The sequence below is a fragment of the Corvus kubaryi genome, unplaced genomic scaffold (assembly GCF_017639235.1).
Source record: "Corvus kubaryi isolate FWS band 111438036 unplaced genomic scaffold, C.kubaryi_AGA036_p1.0 36938, whole genome shotgun sequence".
NCBI classification, from domain to species: domain Eukaryota; kingdom Metazoa; phylum Chordata; class Aves; order Passeriformes; family Corvidae; genus Corvus; species Corvus kubaryi.
In genome coordinates this window covers 38,144-43,815 of record NW_024580987.1, presented here as the reverse complement: position 1 = coordinate 43,815, position 5,672 = coordinate 38,144, and the positions used below count along the sequence as shown (strand labels likewise).

The 5,672-nt window shown below is 66.7% G+C and overlaps 1 protein-coding gene across 1 annotated transcript in view; it reads left to right on the top strand.

Annotated features, from left to right (window-relative positions):
- Positions 1-5,672, top strand: part of LOC121660797 (methanethiol oxidase-like) — a gene marked incomplete at its 5' end in the record, with an annotated part of 33,613 nt that overhangs the window by 13,868 nt on the left and 14,073 nt on the right. The window lies entirely within an intron of this gene.

Sequence of the window (5,672 nt, the reverse complement as noted above, 5' to 3'; positions counted from 1 at the left end):
GATCCCGGCAGGAGGCACGGCCCGATCCCAGGCATCACCCAAAGGCTCCTCAGGATCCTGGGGGGCCCAGCAGGGCCCGGCAGCGCAGCCTCTGCCCAGGGACAGGAGTTTGGGAGCTCAGGGACAGCGGGATGGGCTTGGGGAGTGAGCGGATCCCAGGAACTGGGAAAATCCCAGGGGACAACGCGGACCCTCAGGAAATCCACCCGGAGCCCTCCTGAGGCAGCAGCAGCAGCCGGGCCAGGACACGGGGCGGCCTCGCAGGGTGGCACCTCCGGGCGGGGACGTGGGGCCAGCTGGGCAAAAGTGGGATTTGGGGAGCTCCGCACTGGGAATTGGGGCTGGAAGAGTCACTGGGGACTGTCCCCAACCCCTTGGGCCAGGAACGGTCACTGATCACTGTCCCCAACCCCCTGGGCCGTGCCCAGCCCCCGCCCCGGGTGGCACCAGCAGCACAAAAGTGGCACCAGCCGGCGTGGATTTCACCCGAACTGGGCTGAGGTGGCCCCAAAACAGCCCCGGCAAGAGCAGAGATCCCGACGCGGGCCCCGAGGGCTCGCAGCAGGGTCCCCTCCCGGGGCCACCACCGGCCTGGCCGCCAGCAGTGCCACAGGAAGGGACACTCAGCCCCCTGGAATGCGGCTCCCGGCTCTGGGAAGAGCTGCTCGGGCAGTGGGGAGGGCACAGGGACAGGGAATTGCTGTGCCAGGAATGCGGGGACACCGCGGAGGGCCCGGAAGGAGCCCGGGGATGTCCCCGGCAGCGGGGACAGCTCAGCCCCGCCGGCCACGGCTGCCCTTGAGGCTCCTCTGGCTCCGGGACAGCGCCGGGCACCGGGCGCGGGGGCACAGGGCAGCGGCCAGCGCCTCCCGGGCCTTCTGTGCACGTCGGGAGCAGCAGAGTTGGGGAAACTGATGGGATTTGGGGTGGGAAAGCACAACAAAGGCACTTCCAGGGCAGGGACAGCAGCACAGGGATCGGCACCGAGCCCAGCCAGAGCCTTCCCTGCCACCAGGGGAGGCCCAGCGGTGCCCACCCACGGTCAGCCAGGGCCACTCCGAGGCAGGAAGGGGTTAAACAGAATCCTGGGTGAGAGCGGAAATCGCGGAAAAAGCGGCTCCGAGGCTGACGCGATGAAAGAAGCCGAGATTTAGGCAAAAGCAGCGCCGCGGGAAGGAATTTGTCCCTCACTTCGCCGGGATGGAGGCACCGCGGGAGCCTTCCCGTGGCTGCGGGATGGAGCTCGGGATCCGCCCGGGATCGGGAAGATCCCGGCACAGGAACGGCTCCGGGGTGTCGGGAACAGCCCAAAGGAGCGGGGACAGCCAAGGACCCCCGGAGCCGCCGTGGCTGCCCCGTCCCTGGCGGGTCCCGGGCCGGGCGGGGCTCGCAGCCCTCCCCGCATGCCCGCGGCTCCTTCCCCTGGCGCTGCACACCCGCTCATTAGCGAGATCATTAGCCCGCCCCTCATTAGCGAGCCGCGCTGCTCCCGGTGGCTTCCCGTGGTGACGTCCCTGGGTCCCTCCCTGTCCCCGCTCGGCTGTCGCGTGTCCCGATGGCGCTGATAAGAGCGAGATAAGCGCCGGCTCAGCACAGCCCGCCGCTGCTCCCGCGGCCTCAGCACGAGCCCCAGGACCCTCCGGCCACTGCCCCCGCCCCGCCGGCCACTCCTGCCCTGTCCCCACCGGCTCCTCCGGCCCCCAGCGGCAAGGACGCGCCGCAGGTTTGGCCGTGGCCGAGCCCGGCCGCTGCGGGGAGGCGCGGATCGGGACGAGACCGCGGCTCTCCCGGACCTTGGAGAGTCCCCGGGGCTCGCGAGTGCCCGGCGGGAGCTCCCCGGCTCCGGGAGCAGCTCCAGCCTCCCGCAGCTCTCCGGGAAGGCTTTGGCTTCCCCCGAACCCTGCCCCGAGCCCCTGGAGCTGCCCCGGCGGGTCCGGGGCTGCTTCATCATTTCCCGTTCCTAAATCCCCTTCCCTGCGCTCTTGTCCCGCTCTCCATCCTCTTCCCAGGAAGTTACCGGGGCATCCTCATGGGAAGAAATAAACGGGATCAAGTTCTGCTCCCTGGGAACGGGGCCAGGACAAGAGGGAACGGCCTCGAGCTGTGTCAGGGGAGGCTCAGGGCGGATATTTGGGAAAATCCCTCCTGGAAAGGGCGGCCAGGCCTTGGAAGGGGCTGCCCGGGGAGTGGCCATCCCTGAAGGTTTCCCCCTGAGGGATTGCTGGACATTGTTCTGGGTGACCTGGGGGAATCGGGCACAGCTTGGACTCGGTGGTCTTGGAGGGATTTTCCAACCTCAGTAATCCTGGAATTCTCTGAAAGGTCCCATTAACACTCAGCGCAATTTCCAAACGTTAAACCCGGCTCCGAAACTCCTCAAAATGAGCAAATCCTACAAAAACCACAGGAAAAAAACCCTTTGGGAGAGCTCGAAATTTCCCTGCTGCAGCCTGGCCGGGAGGAGATAAAGCTGCGGCTGAGAAGGTAAAGCTGCTGATAAGAGCCGAGCTGAGCTGCGATTATTTCCTGCTCCTCCCTGTGCCTAGGTGAGCTCGGCTGGTTCTCCCTGTGCTCACCTGCGGCTTTTCCATGACCAGAAGCGGGACCAGCGTCCCCCCAGCCCGGTTTGGGAAGTTTCCCGGCTTCTGCTCATCCCCACTTCCCATGATGCGCGGAAAATCAGATTTCTCCCGCTCCTGACACTGCAGATCCCGTTTATCTCCCCGATTTGGAGCGGATTCATCCCCTCCCGCAACCGCCGAGCCGGGATCTGACCCTCCCATCCCTAGGGAGCCTCTGGAGCTGGACATTCCTGCCCCGTGGACGGAGGAAAGGCCACCCTGAGCCTTTCGGGTCCCTCATTCCAAGCAGATCCAGAGGAGCGAGCGACGCCCTGGAATTATCTCCGGCTTTGTCGGCTCCCCAGGGCTGAACGCCTGAAAAGCTTCAAAGTGTCGGGAATTTTGGGTTCCGGTCCAGGGCAGCGGCCCCTCGCCGGCTTTTCCTGTTTGTTTAGGGAGTCGGGTGTTCCCTGGCACAATCCCGATCCCGAGGGAATTCGGGGTTTGAGCGTTGAGCTCCCCGCGTGTCCCCCTCGGCAAGGACAGGGACAAATCTCCTCCCTCCATCCCGTTCCCAGCCCGACCTGCAGGATCAGCGTCCCCGCTCCGGGCTGGGACAGAGCCCTCCCGATTTTTGGGGAAGTGTCACCGAGGAAAAGGAATTCGCTGGTTCTCCCGAGTTTAATTTTTTCCTGATTTTCTTTTTGGTGGTGGAGCGGGGAACAAACTCCGGAGCTCATCCATTGTCACCAGCCTTCCACTGGCGGTGGAATTCCGCAGTTCTCGTCACGTTTTCAGGAGAGCTCATGCATCAGCCGGCTCCCAAAAATCACCCCTTTCCCACCGAATCATCAGAAAATCAGGGAATTCTTGGCTTGGAAGGGAATTCAAGCTCAAGGCTTCTCCCTGTTTCATGCCCACGGCTGAGGGGAGAGCTGGGAATCCTCCACACACCCGCGGAAGCAGCTCCTGGATGGAATTCCAGCCCCGCAGCAGTCCGGGAAGGGATGACCAGTGGGATTTGGGGCTCACCCCATGAATTTAAACGTTTTTCCGAACTCTCCCGGTGCTCAGTGCCCGGCTGAGCTGTCGGGATGCGGACAAGACTGGGAAGAGGATGGAGAGCGGGACAAGAGCGCAGGGAAGGGGATTTAGGAACGGGAAATGATGAAGCAGCCCCGGACCCGCCGGGGCAGCTCCAGGGGCTCGGGGCAGGGTTCGGGGGAAGCCAAAGCCTTCCCGGAGAGCTGCGGGAGGCTGGAGCTGCTCCCGGAGCCGGGGAGCTCCCGCCGGGCACTCGCGAGCCCCGGGGACTCTCCAAGGTCCGGGAGAGCCGCGGTCTCGTCCCGATCCGCGCCTCCCCGCAGCGGCCGGGCTCGGCCACGGCCAAACCTGCGGCGCGTCCTTGCCGCTGGGGGCCGGAGGAGCCGGTGGGGACAGGGCAGGAGTGGCCGGCGGGGCGGGGGCAGTGGCCGGAGGGTCCTGGGGCTCGTGCTGAGGCCGCGGGAGCAGCGGCGGGCTGTGCTGAGCCGGCGCTTATCTCGCTCTTATCAGCGCCATCGGGACACGCGACAGCCGAGCGGGGACAGGGAGGGACCCAGGGACGTCACCACGGGAAGCCACCGGGAGCAGCGCGGCTCGCTAATGAGGGGCGGGCTAATGATCTCGCTAATGAGCGGGTGTGCAGCGCCAGGGGAAGGAGCCGCGGGCATGCGGGGAGGGCTGCGAGCCCCGCCCGGCCCGGGACCCGCCAGGGACGGGGCAGCCACGGCGGCTCCGGGGGTCCTTGGCTGTCCCCGCTCCTTTGGGCTGTTCCCGACACCCCGGAGCCGTTCCTGTGCCGGGATCTTCCCGATCCCGGGCGGATCCCGAGCTCCATCCCGCAGCCACGGGAAGGCTCCCGCGGTGCCTCCATCCCGGCGAAGTGAGGGACAAATTCCTTCCCGCGGCGCTGCTTTTGCCTAAATCTCGGCTTCTTTCATCGCGTCAGCCTCGGAGCCGCTTTTTCCGCGATTTCCGCTCTCACCCAGGATTCTGTTTAACCCCTTCCTGCCTCGGAGTGGCCCTGGCTGACCGTGGGTGGGCACCGCTGGGCCTCCCCTGGTGGCAGGGAAGGCTCTGGCTGGGCTCGGTGCCGATCCCTGTGCTGCTGTCCCTGCCCTGGAAGTGCCTTTGTTGTGCTTTCCCACCCCAAATCCCATCAGTTTCCCCAACTCTGCTGCTCCCGACGTGCACAGAAGGCCCGGGAGGCGCTGGCCGCTGCCCTGTGCCCCCGCGCCCGGTGCCCGGCGCTGTCCCGGAGCCAGAGGAGCCTCAAGGGCAGCCGTGGCCGGCGGGGCTGAGCTGTCCCCGCTGCCGGGGACATCCCCGGGCTCCTTCCGGGCCCTCCGCGGTGTCCCCGCATTCCTGGCACAGCAATTCCCTGTCCCTGTGCCCTCCCCACTGCCCGAGCAGCTCTTCCCAGAGCCGGGAGCCGCATTCCAGGGGGCTGAGTGTCCCTTCCTGTGGCACTGCTGGCGGCCAGGCCGGTGGTGGCCCCGGGAGGGGACCCTGCTGCGAGCCCTCGGGGCCCGCGTCGGGATCTCTGCTCTTGCCGGGGCTGTTTTGGGGCCACCTCAGCCCAGTTCGGGTGAAATCCACGCCGGCTGGTGCCACTTTTGTGCTGCTGGTGCCACCCGGGGCGGGGGCTGGGCACGGCCCAGGGGGTTGGGGACAGTGATCAGTGACCGTTCCTGGCCCAAGGGGTTGGGGACAGTCCCCAGTGACTCTTCCAGCCCCAATTCCCAGTGCGGAGCTCCCCAAATCCCACTTTTGCCCAGCTGGCCCCACGTCCCCGCCCGGAGGTGCCACCCTGCGAGGCCGCCCCGTGTCCTGGCCCGGCTGCTGCTGCTGCCTCAGGAGGGCTCCGGGTGGATTTCCTGAGGGTCCGCGTTGTCCCCTGGGATTTTCCCAGTTCCTGGGATCCGCTCACTCCCCAAGCCCATCCCGCTGTCCCTGAGCTCCCAAACTCCTGTCCCTGGGCAGAGGCTGCGCTGCCGGGCCCTGCTGGGCCCCCCAGGATCCTGAGGAGCCTTTGGGTGATGCCTGGGATCGGGCCGTGCCTCCTGCCGG